The sequence below is a fragment of the Salmo trutta genome, chromosome 32 (genome assembly GCF_901001165.1).
Source record: "Salmo trutta chromosome 32, fSalTru1.1, whole genome shotgun sequence".
Lineage (NCBI taxonomy): Eukaryota > Metazoa > Chordata > Actinopteri > Salmoniformes > Salmonidae > Salmo > Salmo trutta.
Window position 1 is genome coordinate 43857315 of NC_042988.1, and position 16607 is coordinate 43873921.

A 16607-nucleotide genomic window follows, 5' to 3' on the forward strand; every position below is an offset into this window, starting at 1 on the left:
ACATCCCCCCATGTAGGCTACAGTGGTAAACATCCCTCCATGTAGGCTACAGTGGTAAACATCCCCCATGTAGGCTACAGTGGTAAACATCCCTCCATGTAGGCTACAGTGGTAAACATCCCCCATGTAGGCTACAGTGGTAAACATCCCTCCATGTAGGCTACAGTGGTAAACATCCCCCATGTAGGCTACAGTGGTAAACATCCCCCCATGTAGGCTACAGTGGTAAACATCCCTCCATGTAGGCTACAGTGGTAAACATCCCCCATGTAGGCTACAGTGGTAAACATCCCTCCATGTAGGCTACAGTGGTAAACATCCCCCATGTAGGCTACAGTGGTAAACATCCCCCCATGTAGGCTACAATGGTAAACATCCTCCATGTAGGCTACAGTGGTAAACATCCCCCCATGTAGGCTACAGTGGTAAACATCCCCCATGTAGCCTACAGTGGTAAACATCCCCCATGTAGGCTACAGTGGTAAACATCCCCCATGTAGGCTACAGTGGTAAACATCCCCCCATGTAGAATACAGTGGTAAACATCCCCCATGTAGGCTACAATGGTAAACATCCCCCATGTAGGCTACAGTGGTAAACATCCCCCATGTAGGCTACAGTGGTAAACATCCCCCATGTAGGCTACAGTGGTAAACATCCCCCATGTAGGCTACAGTGGTAAACATCCCCCATGTAGGCTACAGTGGTAAACATCCCCCATGTAGGCTACAGTGGTAAACATCCCCCATGTAGGCTACAGTGGTAAACATCCTCCATGTAGGCTACAGTGGTAAACATCCCCCCCATGTAGGCTACAGTGGTAAACATCCCCCATGTAGGCTACAGTGGTAAACATCCCCCATGTAGGCTACAATGGTAAACATCCTCCATGTAGGCTACAGTGGTAAACATCCCCCCCATGTAGGCTACAGTGGTAAACATCCCCCATGTAGGCTACAGTGGTAAACATCCCTCCATGTAGGCTACAGTGGTAAACATCCCCCATGTAGGCTACAGTGGTAAACATCCCCCCATGTAGGCTACAGTGGTAAACATCCCCCCATGTAGGCTACAGTGGTAAACATCCCTCCATGTAAGCTACAGTGGTAAACATCCCCCATGTAGGCTACAGTGGTAAACATCCCTCCATGTAGGCTACAGTGGTAAACATCCCCCCATGTAGGCTACAGTGGTAAACATCCCTCCATGTAGGCTACAGTGGTAAACATCCCCCATGTAGGCTACAGTGGTAAACATCCCTCCATGTAGGCTACAGTGGTAAACATCCCCCATGTAGGCTACAGTGGTAAACATCCCTCCATGTAGGCTACAGTGGTAAACATCCCCCATGTAGGCTACAGTGGTAAACATCCCCCCATGTAGGCTACAGTGGTAAACATCCCCCATGTAGGCTACAGTGGTAAACATCCCCCATGTAGGCTACAGTGGTAAACATCCCCCATGTAGGCTACAGTGGTAAACATCCCCCATGTAGGCTACAGTGGTAAACATCCCTCCATGTAGGCTACAGTGGTAAACATCCCCCATGTAGGCTACAGTGGTAAACATCCCCCATGTAGGCTACAGTGGTAAACATCCCCCATGTAGGCTACAGTGGTAAACATCCCTCATGTAGGCTACAGTGGTAAACATCCCTCCATGTAGGCTACAGTGGTAAACATCCTCATGTAGGCTACAGTGGTAAACATCCTCATGTAGGCTACAGTGGTAAACATCCCTCATGTAGGCTACAGTGGTAAACATCCCTCCATGTAGGCTACAGTGGTAAACATCCCTCCATGTAGGCTACAGTGGTAAACATCCCCCATGTAGGCTACAGTGGTAAACATCCCCCATGTAGGCTACAGTGGTAAACATCCCCCATGTAGGCTACAGTGGTAAACATCCCCCATGTAGGCTACAGTGGTAAACATCCCTCATGTAGGCTACAGTGGTAAACATCCCTCATGTAGGCTACAGTGGTAAACATCCCTCATGTAGGCTACAGTGGTAAACATCCCTCCATGTAGGCTACAGTGGTAAACATCCCTCCATGTAGGCTACAGTGGTAAACATCCTCATGTAGGCTACAGTGGTAAACATCCCTCCATGTAGGCTACAGTGGTAAACATCCCCCATGTAGGCTACAGTGGTAAACATCCCCCATGTAGGCTACAGTGGTAAACATCCCCCATGTAGGCTACAGTGGTAAACATCCCTCATGTAGGCTACAGTGGTAAACATCCCTCATGTAGGCTACAGTGGTAAACATCCCCCATGTAGGCTACAGTGGTAAACATCCCTCATGTAGGCTACAGTGGTAAACATCCCTCATGTAGGCTACAGTGGTAAACATCCCTCATGTAGGCTACAGTGGTAAACATCCCTCCATGTAGGCTACAGTGGTAAACATCCTCATGTAGGCTACAGTGGTAAACATCCCTCCATGTAGGCTACAGTGGTAAACATCCCCCATGTAGGCTACAGTGGTAAACATCCCCCATGTAGGCTACAGTGGTAAACATCCCTCATGTAGGCTACAGTGGTAAACATCCCTCATGTAGGCTACAGTGGTAAACATCCCTCATGTAGGCTACAGTGGTAAACATCCCTCCATGTAGGCTACAGTGGTAAACATCCTCATGTAGGCTACAGTGGTAAACATCCCTCATGTAGGCTGCAGTGGTAAACATCCCTCATGTAGGCTACAGTGGTAAACATCCCTCCATGTAGGCTACAGTGGTAAACATCCTCATGTAGGCTACAGTGGTAAACATCCCTCCATGTAGGCTACAGTGGTAAACATCCCTCATGTAGGCTACAGTGGTAAACATCCCTCATGTAGGCTACAGTGGTAAACATCCCCCATGTAGGCTACAGTGGTAAACATCCCCCATGTAGGCTACAGTGGTAAACATCCCTCCATGTAGGCTACAGTGGTAAACATCCCTCCATGTAGGCTACAGTGGTAAACATCCCTCCATGTAGGCTACAGTGGTAAACATCCCTCCATGTAGGCTACAGTGGTAAACATCCCTCATGTAGGCTACAGTGGTAAACATCCCTCATGTAGGCTACAGTGGTAAACATCCCCCATGTAGGCTACAGTGGTAAACATCCCTCCATGTAGGCTACAGTGGTAAACATCCCTCCATGTAGGCTACAGTGGTAAACATCCCCCATGTAGGCTACAGTGGTAAACATCCCCCATGTAGTCTACAGTGGTAAACATCCCCCATGTAGGCTACAGTGGTAAACATCCCTCATGTAGGCTACAGTGGTAAACATCCCCCATGTAGGCTACAGTGGTAAACATCCCCCATGTAGGCTACAGTGGTAAACATCCCCCATGTAGGCTACAGTGGTAAACATCCCTCATGTAGGCTACAGTGGTAAACATCCCCCATGTAGGCTACAGTGGTAAACATCCCCCCATGTAGGCTACAGTGGTAAACATCCCCCATGTAGGCTACAGTGGTAAACATCCCTCCATGTAGGCTACAGTGGTAAACATCCTCATGTAGGCTACAGTGGTAAACATCCCTCCGTGTAGGCTACAGTGGTAAACATCCCTCCATGTAGGCTACAGTGGTAAACATCCCCCATGTAGGCTACAGTGGTAAACATCCCTCCATGTAGGCTACAGTGGTAAACATCCCCCATGTAGGCTACAGTGGTAAACATCCCCCATGTAGGCTACAGTGGTAAACATCCCCCATGTAGGCTACAGTGGTAAACATCCCCCATGTAGGCTACAGTGGTAAACATCCCCCCCATGTAGGCTACAGTGGTAAACAAGAAAGAGATGATGCGATGCAGGAAGCAAACATTTTCTTCCTCTCATTTCCTTCCACTGAGGTAAAAATCACAGGTGGAAGCTGATTCCCAGTCCTCCTCTTCCATGCTGGACCCTCGTCTTTCCACCTCTCCTTTCCTTCTGTTTAGATAGAGAAGACTGGAGTGTTGCTATATTCCTGTTCTTTAACATCTCCTAATAAGGTCACTTTGAATACTGCAAGCTCAACTTCCTGATCATAGTGGTTTCTTCTCAGGGTGTTTCACAGTTAAAAATGCTGTGACGCAACCAATAGTTAATGCAGTGTAACGCCTGCACATCCAGTCAGGCAAGAAGTTAACCAGTGGTTTCCTGTCAGGGGGTTACCCCTCATCGTGACGCCTCCATAACACGACAGCTTCATTGTGCAACATTGTACCCAACACCATCTGGATATGTGTGCAACAAAAGTTCAATATTTACGTGTTTAAGCCGTCTACACATATCATTTGATGCATATGTTTGATAAATCGAACGTGTGCACCACACACTGCAACTGCCTCTGCAACGCAATGCTGCAAGGCAAACACAGCGTTCCATTGGAAATGAATGTACTTCTGGTCTACCTAAACGCAATAACACTGTTGGTGTGATCGAGGCATGAGATGCTGTGATGCAGGAAGTGAACATAATTGAGAAAACAGAGTGAATATGTAGCTGCTATAAAAGAGAACAAACAGAGTGAATATGTAGCTGCTATAAAAGAGAACAGAGAATGACGTAAGTACAATAATATACATTACAAAGAACAGAGGATGAGGAGATGATTAAATATGATTCATAATGTTCTGATTTTTGTGGAATACTGTTCACGTGACTCGGTTTAGTCAAAGATGGAAATATGTTCTGACTGGAAAGTGAACCCACTGAGTCGACAAAATATGATTAAACTCTAAACTTGACTGATTCAGTTATCTGACCTAATAAAAGCTATGCATGTGGTTGATGACGCGTGAATTAATCATAAACATTTAGCGTTAGCTGACAACTGCGAAACAAACATTCTGGATAATATAGAGAACCTTGAACTATTTTATTGATCAGCATTTTGATATGCTCGAAAAAGAATCAGATACATCGAAGCGAACAAGTGAAGACCTTTCATCTAACGAAACTGAAAGGAAGTCGCCCTAAAAATTCCACATGTAACATGATTTAGGCAATTTGGACTGTATGGACTTAAAATCAGGTTTTGATTTAGGGAAGGCGAAGATGAGTAAGGCTGACCTTTTTTTCTTTTTGATTGTTTTTTAAATTTAATTTGAACACTGTACATTAGAAATTCCACGTTTTTTTGGTTTGATATGATATGGCCTAGTTCTATAGGTCGGGTCTGCTATATTATGACTTAAAAGCTGTTATATAGTGCGGCCCTTGTTCGCGGATGTGAATCGGAATGATTAGCTTTAAGATAAAACGTAATAAATAGGAATAGATCTAATGTAGGGCTAGGATAAAGGATTATAACGTTAAAAACCGGATTAGGCTCTCTATTGGAGTAGGTCTATACGATACAAAAATAAATGCTGTCATTTTGTTTTTACATTTAAAAAAATACCTCTTAATATAAAAACTGTATTGTTCCGATACACACCTGCAAATGGATTAGGTATTGTCAACAGGGTTGTTGTCTGGATAACACTGGGATAAACTGATTAAAGATAACACTAGAACCAACACAATTATGGAAGCACTTCTCTAGTGAGAGAGAGATATATTTTATATAAGCTATTTTACGCTACCTTTTATATTGTTGATCCTAATGATATAGGCTGAGGTGACAGAGCAACGACCCTGGAATAAAAACGAAATGTGTGTAGGGTGGAGAGAGGGTTGGTTTTACAGGTTAACTCGCTCTGGATTGTCAGTACTGCATGTATTCTATCGTGCCATGGTTGTGTCAGAGTACATTGGAAGTTAAACTTAGTCGTCACACTACCCATAAAGGAATACCTAAGACAAATGTTTACTTGCAGTCATTAGCGGCCGTTAGAATCAATACTACTTTTTCCTTCTTTTTTTGCCGGAATATAACAGGATTTAATGAGGACTACATGTCTCTCTGCTGATAGGAATATAACAGGATTTAATGAGGACTACATGTCTCTCTGCTGATAGGAATATAACAGGATATAATGAGGACTACATGTCTCTCTGCTGATAGGAATATAACAGGATATAATGAGGACTACATGTCTCTCTGCTGATAGGAATATAATGAGGACTACATGTCTCTCTGCTGATAGGAATATAACAGGATTTAATGAGGACTACATGTCTCTCTGCTGATAGGAATATAACAGGATATAATGAGGACTACATGTCTCTGCTGATAGGAATATGACAGGATATAATGAGGACTACATGTCTCCAATTTGTAAGTCGCTCTGGATAAGAGCGTCTGCTAAATGACTTAAATGTAAATGTCTCTGCTGATAGGAATATAACAGGATATAATGAGGACTACATGTCTCTCTGCTGATAGGAATATAACAGGATATAATGAGGACTACATGTCTCTGCTGATAGGAATATAACAGGATTTAATGAGGACTACATGTCTCTGCTGATAGGAATATAACAGGATATAATGAGGACTACATGTCTCTGCTGATAGGAATATAACAGGATATAATGAGGACTACATGTCTCTCTGCTGATAGGAATATAACAGGATATAATGAGGACTACATGTCTCTGCTGATAGGAATATAACAGGATTTAATGAGGACTACATGTCTCTGCTGATAGGAATATAACAGGATATAATGAGGACTACATGTCTCTCTGCTGATAGGAATATAACAGGATATAATGAGGACTACATGTCTCTGCTGATAGGAATATAACAGGATATAATGAGGACTACATGTCTCTGCTGATAGGAATATAACAGGATGTAATCAGGACTACATGTCTCTCTGCTGATAGGAATATAACAGGATATAATGAGGACTACATGTCTCTGCTGATAGGAATAGAACAGGATATAATGAGGACTACATGTCTCTCTGCTGATAGGAATATAACAGGACATAATGAGGACTACATGTCTCTCTGCTGATAGGTATATAACAGGATATAATGAGGACTACATGTCTTTCTGTTGATAGGAATATAACAGGATATAATGAGGACTACATGTCTCTCTGCTGATAGGAATATAATGAGGACTACATGTCTCTCTGCTGATAGGAATATAATGAGGACTACATGTCTCTGCTGATAGGAATATAACAGGATATAATGAGGACTACATGAAATATGTCTCTCTGCTGATAGGAATATAATGAGGACTATAATGAGAGCTCCTATAGGACCAGGGCACAAATATTAATATAATAATAATCCATAATTTGGTTCTTTATTTAACTGTCTTACTTATAAAACCTTATTTGTTCATGGAAAATTGTGAATAACTCACCACAGGTTAATGAGAAGGGTGTGCTTGAAAGGATGCACATACCTCTGCAATGTTAGGTTTTATTGGAGAGAGTTTTAGTCTTAAATATTTTTTTCACAGTCTGTGCCTGTATTTAAAAATCATACAATGATGGAAAGACCTGTGTGTTGTCCTTGTTAATGCAGACAGAGAAAAGCTCCAACTTCTTAATCGTAGCCTCAATTTTGTCCCGCACATTGAATATAGTTGCGGAGAGTCCCTGTAATACTAGATTTGTAATTGTTTTTCACCTTTATTTAACCAGGTAGGCCAGTTGAGAACAAGTTCTCATTTCCAATTGCGACCTGGCCAAGATAAAGCAAAGCAGTGCGAAAAAACAACAACACAGAGTTACACATGGGATAAACAAACGTACAGTCAATAACACAATAGAAAATCTGTATACAATGTGTGCAAATGAAGTAAGGAGGTAAGGCAATTCAGATCATTCAGGTTAGAAAAACATCTCCCAGATAGGCCAGTCGTGTGAGAAACTCGTCATCATGCAAGCGGTCAGACAACTGAAAATGATGGTCAGTAAAGAAAACTTTAAGCTCATCTCTGAATTAAAAAAACATGTCAGTACTTTGCCCCCTGATAACCAGCGCACTTCTGTATGTTGTAAAAGCGTTACATGGTCGCTGCCCATATCATTGCATAGTGCAGAAAATACACGAAAGTTCAGGGGCCTTGCTTTAACAAAGTTACCCATTTTCATTGTACTGCCCAAAACGTATTTCAAGCTGTCAGGCATTCCCTTGGCAGCAAGAGCCTCTCGGTGGATGCTGCAGTGTAACCCACCTTTTGATACGGTAGACCATTCCATTCTAGTGGGACGGCTCAGGAGTGTTGGTGTCTCTGTCTTTGGCCTGATTTGCTAACTAACTCTCTCAGAGTGCAGTGTATAAAGTCAGAACATCTGCTGTCTCAGCCACTGCCTGTCAACAAAGGTGTACCACAAGGCTCGATCCTAGGCCCCACGCTCTTCTCAATTTACATCAACAACATTGCTCAGGCAGTAGGAAGCTCTCATCCATTTATATGCAGATGATACAGTCTAATACTCAGCTGGCCCCTTCCCGGATTTTGTGTTAAACACTCTACAAAAAAGCTTTGTTAGTGTCCAACAAGCTTTCCCTGCCCTCAACTATGTTCTGAACACCTCCAAAACAAATGTCATGTGGTTTGGTAAGAAGAATGCCCCTCTCCCCACAGGTGTGATTACTACCTCTGAGGGTTTAGAGCTTGAGGTTGTCACCTCATACAAGTACTTGGGAGTATGGCTAGATGGTACACTGTCCTTCTCTCAGCACACATCAAAGCTGCAGGCTAAAGTTAAATTTAGACTTGGTTTCCTCTATCGTAATTGCTCCTCTTTCACCCCAGCTGCCAAACTTAGCCTGATTCAGATGACCATCTTACCCATGCTAGATAACAGAGATGTAAGTTATAGATCGGCAGGTAAGGGTGCTCTCAAGTGGCTCTCAAGCGGCTAGATGTTCTTTACCAGTTGGCCATCAGATTTGCCACCAATTCTCCTTATAGGACACATCACTGCACTCTATACTCCTCTGTAAACTGCTCATCTCTGTATACCCGTCGCAAGACCAACTGGTTGATGCTTATTTATAAAACCCTCTTAGGCCTCACTCCCCCTTATCTGAGATATTTACTGCAGCCCTCATCCTCCGCATACAACATCCGTTCTGCCAGTCACATTCTGTTAAAGGTCCCTAAAGAACACACATCCCTGGGTCGCTCGTCTTTTCAGTTCGCTGCAGCTAGCGACTGGAACGAGCTGCAACAAACACTCAAACTGGACAGTTTTATCTCCATCTCTTCATTCAAAGACTCAATCATGGACACTCTTACTGACGGTTGTGGCTGCTTTGTGTGATGTATTGTTTTCTCTAACTTCTTGACCTTTGTGCTGTTGTCTGTGCCCAATAATGTTTGTACCATGTTTTGTGCTGCTGCCATGTTGTGTTGCTACCATGTTGTTGTCATGTTGTGTTGCTACCATGCTGTGTTGTCATGTGTTGCTGCCATGTTGTGTTGCTACCATGTTGTGTTGCTACCATGTTGTTGTCATGTTGTGTTGCTACCATGTTGTTGTCATGTTGTGTTGCTACCATGTTGTTGTCATGTTGTGTTGCTACCATGTTGTTGTCATGTTGTGTTGCTACCATGTTGTTGTCATGTGTTGCTACCATGCTGTGTTGTCATGTGTTGCTGCCACGCTATGTTGTCGTCTTAGGTCTCTCTTGTCGTGATGTGTGTTTTCTCCTATATTTAATTTAATTTATTTTTTATTTTTAATCCCAGCCCCCGTCCCCACAGGAGGCCTTTTGCCTTTTGGTAGGCCGTCATTGTAAATAAGAATTTGTTCTTAACTGACTTGCCTAGTTAAATAAAGGTTAAATAAAAAATAAAAATGCTCACTAAACAAATTTGTGCACAAAATTTGATAGAAATAAGATTATGGAACATTTCTTGGATCTTTAATTTCAGCTCATGAAACCACCACTTTACATGTTGCCTTTATATTTTTGTTCAGTGTAGTTTTAATCACTGATATTTAATGATATTTCAAAGCCCCAGGGGAGAGAAGAGAGGTGGGCAGATTTAGTAGGACATGAGAAGACGTTCATGAGGAAAGGTTAAGACTATGCTATTGTGATTTGTGGGGCTTGGAGTTACTCCCCCAACATTAACACAGTAGAAAAAAATGTAATAACTCCTGCATACACGATTTTACCTCTGAATATTTATTGTCATCAAGGTTATTGTCATTGAACTGTCCACACACTGTTTAAAGATGAGGAAGTAATATGTTTCAATACTGATCATTACATTACATTTACATTTATATTTACGTCATTTAGCAGACGCTCTTATCCAGAGCGACTTACAAATTGGTGCATTCACCTTATGATATCCAGTGGAACAACCACTTTACAATAGTACATCTATATCTTTTTTTTGGGGGGGGGGGTTAGAAGGATTACTATATCCTATCCCAGGTATTCCTTAAAGAGGTGGGGTTTCAGGTGTCTATGGAAGGTGGTGATTGACTCCGCTGTCCTGGCGTCGTGAGGGAGCTTGTTCCAGCATTGGGGTGCCAGAGCAGCGAACAGTTTTGACTGGGCTGAGCGGGAACTGTGCTTCCGCAGAGGTAGGGGGTCCAGCGGGCCAGAGGTGGATGAACGCAGTGCCCTTGTTTGGGTGTAGGGCCTGATCAGAGCCTGAAGGTACGGAGGTGCCGTTCCCCTCACAGCTCCGTAGGCAAGCACCATGGTCTTGTAGCAGATGCGAGCTTCAACTGGAAGCCAGTGGAGTGTGCGGAGGAGCGGGGTGACGTGAGAGAACTTGGGAAGGTTGAACACCAGACGGGCTGCGGCGTTCTGGATGAGTTGTAGGGGTTTAATGGCACAGGCAGGGAGCCCCGCCAACAGCGAGTTGCAGTAATCCAGACGGGAGATGAGAAGTGCCTGGATTAGGACCTGCGCCGCTTCCTGTGTAAGGCAGGGTCGTACTCTGCGAATGTTGTAGAGCATGAACCTACAGGATCGGGTCACTGCCTTGATGTTAGCGGAGAACGACAGGGTGTTGTCCAGGGTCACGTCAAGGCTCTTAGCACTCTGGGAGGAGGACACAATGGAGTTGTCCACCGTGATGGCGAGATCATGGAAATGGCAGTCCTTCCCCGGGAGGAAGAGCAGCTCCGTCTTGCCGAGGTTCAGCTTGAGGTGGTGATCCGTCATCCACACTGATATGTCTGCCAGACATGCAGAGATGCGATTCGCCACCTGGTTATCAGAAGGGGGAAAGGAGAAGATTAATTGTGTGTCGTCTGCGTAGCAATGATAGGAGAGACCATGTGAGGATATGACAGAGCCAAGTGACTTGGTGTATAGCGAGAATAGGAGAGGGCCTAGAACTGAGCCCTGGGGGACACCAGTGGTGAGAGCACGTGGTGTGGAGACGATCGCCACGCCACCTGGTAGGAGCGACCTGTCAGGTAGGACGCAATCCAAGAGTGAGCCGCGCCGGAGATACTCAACTCGGAGAGGGTGGAGAGAAGGATCTGATGGTTCACAGTATCAAAGGCAGCAGATAGGTCTAGAAGGATAAGAGCAGAGGAGAGAGAGTTAGCTTTAGCAGTGCGGAGAGCCTCCGTGACACAGAGAAGAGCAGTCTCAGTTGAATGACCAGCCTTGAAACCTGACTGATTTGGATCGAGAAGGTCATTCTGAGAGAGGTAGCAGGAGAGCTGGCCAAGGACGGCACGTTCAAGAGTTTTGGAGAGAAAAGAAAGAAGGGATACTGGTCTGTAGTTGTTGACATCGGAGGGATCGAGTGTAGGTTTTTTGAGAAGGGGTGCAACTCTCTCTCTCTTGAAGACTACAGTTTAGGGCAAGACTAGAAAAGAAAGTATTGTACCGAAACGTTGACAATAAATGTGCAGAGGTAAAATCCTGTGTGCTCGATTTTTGTTGTTGCAATGATCAGTATTGCAACATATTACTTCATCTTTAAACAGCGGGTGGACAGTTAATCAAAATATTACAGTCAGGGGAAAAAAGTATTTGATCCCCCACTTACAAAGAAATGATCAGTCTATAATTGTAATAGTAGGTTTATTTGAACAGTGAGAGACAGAATAACAACAAAAAAATCCAGAAAAACGCATGTCAAAAATTTTATTAAATGATTTGCATTTTAATGAGGGAAATAAGTATTTGACCCCTCTGCAAAACATGACTTAGTACTTGGTGGCAAAACCTTTGTTGGCAATCACAGAGGTCAGACGTTTCCTGTAGTTGGCCACCAGGTTTGCACACATCTCAGGAGGGATTTTGTCCCACTCCTCTTTGCAGATCTTCTCCAAGTCATTAAGGTTTCAAGGCTGACGTTTGGCAACTCGAACCTTCAGTTCCCTCCACAGATTTTCTATGGGATTAAGGTCTGGAGACTGGCTAGGCCACTCCAGGACCTTAATGTGCTTCTTCTTGAGCCACTTCTTTGTTTGCCTTGGCCGTGTGTTTTGGATCATTGTCATGCTGGAATACCCATCCACGACCCATTTTCAATGCCCTGGCTGAGGGAAGGAGGTTCTCACCCAAGATTTGATGGTACATGGCCCCGTCCATCATCCCTTTGATGCGGTGAAGTTGTCCTGTCCCCTTAGCAGAAAAACACCCCCAAAGCATAATGTTTCCACCTCCATGTTTGACGGTGGAGAAGGTGTTCTTGGGGTCATAGGCAGCATTCCTCCTCCTCCAAACACGGCGAGTTGAGTTGATGTCAAAGAGCTCCATTTTGGTCTCATCTGACCACAACACTTTCACCAGTTGTCCTCAGAATCATTCAGATGTTCATTGGCAAACTTCAGACGGGCATGTATATGTATTCTTGAGCAGGGGGACCTTGCGGGCGCTGCAGGATTTCAGTCCTTCACGGTGTAGTGTGTTACCAATTGTTTTCTTGGTGACTATGGTCCCAGCTGCCTTGAGATTATTGACAAGATCCTCCCGTGTTGTTCTGGGCTGATTCCTCACCATTCTCATGATCATTGCATCTCCACGAGGTGAGATCTTGCATGGAGCCCCAGGCTGAGGGATATTGACAGTTATTTTGTGTTCCTTCCATTTGCGAATAATAGCACCAAATGTTGTCACCTTCTCACCAAGCTGCTTGGCGATGGTCTTGTAGCCCATTCCAGCCTTGTGTAGGTCTACAATCTTGTCCCTGACATCCTTGGAGAGCTCTTTGGTCTTGGCCATGGTGGAGAGTTTGGAATCTGATTGATTGATTGCTTCTGTGGACAGGTGTCTCTTATACAGGTAACAAACTGAGATTAGGAGCACTCCCTTTTGAGTGTGCTCTAATCTCAGTTTGTTACCTGTATAAAAGACACCTGGGAGCCAGAAATCTTTCTAATTGAGAGGGGGTCAAATACTTATTTCCCTCATTAAAATGCAAATCAATTTATAACATTTCTGACATGCGTTTTTCTGGATATTTTTGTTGTTATTCTGTCTCTCACTGTTCAAATAAACCTACCATGAAAATTATAGACTGATCCTTTCTCTGTCAGTGGCCAAATGTACAAAATCAGCAGGGGATCAAATACTTTTTTCCCTCATTGTACTTCATCTTTAAACAGCAGGTGGACAGGTAATCAACATATTACTTCATCTTTAAACAGCAGGTGGACAGGTAATCAGCTAAATCGATTCAAATCACTATTTTCAAGTGTTCATTTTGAGACTTATTAGACAGTGAGGGACTAAAGTAAAGTTTGTGTCACTTGTTGTAATTCTCCATTTCCAGATAGCTGTTGCTCTCTTTCAGAGCAGCAGTGTATCTTTAAAGGGCAATTCCGCCACAAATAAATGCCTGTTTAAAAAAAACGCCGGGTCTAAATGAATTATTTACAATGTTACTATGAATTACCATGACTTGTTTACAAGGTTTAATGTTTGATTTGTTAAATTAAATAATTCAGTAATGACTCGAAATTATGGCAATCATTCATTTTTATCGCCAGTAAGAACCTGCTAGCTATTGGCTGCTAACAAGTGACAACGCTAGCTAACTAGCAAGCACAAAAACAGTCAACAACTTCGGGAGTACAGACCCCAAGAAATCGGCCCTCTAATGGCGAAAGAAAGAACTGCTGAATATGCACAGTCAAAGAGGAGAATAATGTATACATTTTTGATCAAAATATAGGCATACTAAGACAAAAGAAACGGGATACAACGATACAACGATGACAAACGATGACACGTTAGTGCCGGAAATCAAGAAATGTATTAAAATGCTGGAAGTGAATGCTGGAATTAAAGAATTAACTATGCAAATGAGCAAAAGCTGTGTGCATTAAGGAAATAGACGCCTGACTCAAATAGAAGCCTGTCTCTAATAACTGCCTGTTGTGTCCAGTGAAAATAAACGCCCGGGCTATTAATTGAAGTTCGTTTCTATGATCTGTGGTTAAAAAGAGAAGGTCCTAAAAAAATGCTTCTCTCTGACATCACAGGGTAGGAAAAAAAAATTCTAAAAAATAATTACTTGCAAGGAGTTTCTAGCCAAAGGGAGGGTATTTTCTTGATCCCCACATCACCGCAAATCTCAGAGTTTAAAAAATCACTGTTTTAAAAATATTTACATTTTTGATGATGTCATCAGATATAACTTTTTCAACTTTATTTTTTTTTCTACAAAACTTAGAAATGGGCCATTTTCACATAGTAGACCCTGGTATTGAGATGGAGATAATGAATAGTAGGTTGAAAAGTGATGTAATTACCATTTTAAGTGAGAGCTGGGTCATTCATTAGTGCATACATAGCAAAACATTTTGCAACGGAAAACTAAAACAAGTGCGTCCGTTTGAAAAGAGGACGCTGCTGCCATGTTGTAGAGTTCATGTGCTGGTCCTTTTCTTTGTTCCTTATTTAGGTGTGGAAGCAGTGCAGATAGTTAAACTGTTTCTGTGCAGAATCCATTTTAAGATTCTGAGAGGTCTGTTGTAGCCAATAGTCTGAATCGATACTAATGCAAAGTCTTGGCTCCACCTCCTCCTGCTAACAGTTGTAAATGGGTTTTGTTGTCAGCTGGAACTGAGAGAAGAAAGACTACAGGATACATTTTGCGACAACATAGCTGTGTGCTGGTGAAGGGTGACCTGTAGGACTGGTTCCTCCTATTGAAGACGACCCTGGTGGGATCCAACAAATTTACATCTTGCGACAATGAAGCAGAATAAACTGATTTATAGACCAGAGAATAATGGAAGTTAGACAATTCATGTGTTGGTCCTTCTGTTTGTACACGGTATGTTTGTCCTCTTATTCTTTGTTCCTTATTTGGGTGCAGAAGGTTTTGAACTATTTCTGTGCAATCTATTTTAAGTCTGTTGTAACAAATAAGGTGGGAGTGGTGACTGAAGTGTGACACCAGACAGGCCAATATGTTACTAGGCCAACAAACACGTCACTTGGCAAACCAACACGTCGCTAGGCCAACCAACACGTCGCTAGGCCAACACGTCGCTAAGCCAACCAACACGTCGCTAGGCCAACCAACACGTCGCTAGGCCAACCAACACGTCGCTAAGCCAACCAACACGTCGCTAAGCCAACCAACACGTCGCTAGGCCAACCAACACGTCGCTAGGCCGACACGTCCGTCGCTAGGCCGACACGTCCGTCGCTAGGCCGACACGTCCGTCGCTAGGCCGACACGTCCGTCGCTAGTGTAACAGATGTATATCGTACTCTCCTTGCGTTGTGTTTTCTCCTAATAAATCACACCAGCCAGTGGTCCCAGTTGAGCATCATTTATTCCTGTTGTTAAATGGGAAACAACACGGTAGTTGTACAGGGCTTAACGATGTTGATGGCTGTAGATGGTCAAATCTGTAGCATCACATTTTCATACTGGGCGAACAAAATACAAAAATACAATATAAAATATAACATGTGTAAATACCTGTTGTTAAATGAGAAACAGCACGGTAGTTGTGCAGGGCTTAATGATATTGATGGCTGTCGATGGCAAAAGCTGTAGCATGAAGACAACTGTGTTAGCAGTGAGCTCATGTGACCATTACAACGGTGTATGCTAGCTAACACACTTATTTACAACAATCATATGCCAAAGCACATTCCATAAAGCCCCTCAATCCCTAACAGGTACCATATACCCACACATGTATAAATCAGTAACGTACAGCAAACTTGTACACATTGTAAAATATAAAATATAAAACAGCATTCAGAACGTGACCTACCCCTTGCATCACATTTTCATACTGGGAAGACTTGACGTTCGCGATCTCCCCCTATCTGCAAGCGGGGCCAATCACAACACACCTTATTGTCATCAGAGTTGAACCAACCAATAAGAATGCTTGAACACTAAATACACATTTCTTTAGAGGCAAGTGGAAACATAACCAACCCTGTTACACTAGGTTGACAGGCCAACCAACATGTTGCTAGGTCAACCAACACATCGCTAGGCTAACCAACACGTCGCTAGGCTGACACATCGCTAGGCCAACCAATACGTCGCTAGGCCGACACGCCGCTAGGTCAACCGAAATGTCGCTAGGCCATCCGACACATCGATAGGCCGACCAACACGTCGCTAGGCCGACACGTCGTTAGGCCAACCAACACATCACAAGGCCGACACGTCGCTAGGCCGACCAACACGTCACTAGGCCGACACGTCACTAGGCCGACACATCGCTAGGCCGACACGTCGTTAGGCCAACCAACACATCACTAGGCCGACACGTCGCTAGGCCGACCA

At 43.6% G+C, this 16607-nt stretch overlaps 1 protein-coding gene across 5 annotated transcripts in view; it reads left to right on the plus strand.

Moving 5' to 3' along the window:
- Positions 1 to 3860: 3860 nt before the first annotated feature.
- LOC115171986 (ribonuclease inhibitor) overlaps positions 3861 to 16607 on the plus strand; it is a 36330-nt gene continuing 23583 nt past the window's right edge. For 2 of the 5 annotated variants that reach the window (XM_029729230.1, XM_029729229.1), the window contains exon 1: positions 3861 to 4555. The gene's annotated coding sequence lies outside the window, so the exon portion shown is untranslated. Of the gene's footprint in view, positions 4556 to 4983; positions 5052 to 16607 lie in introns of those variants that run through there. The other 3 variants (XM_029729227.1, XM_029729232.1, XM_029729228.1) reach the window with 3 other exon arrangements.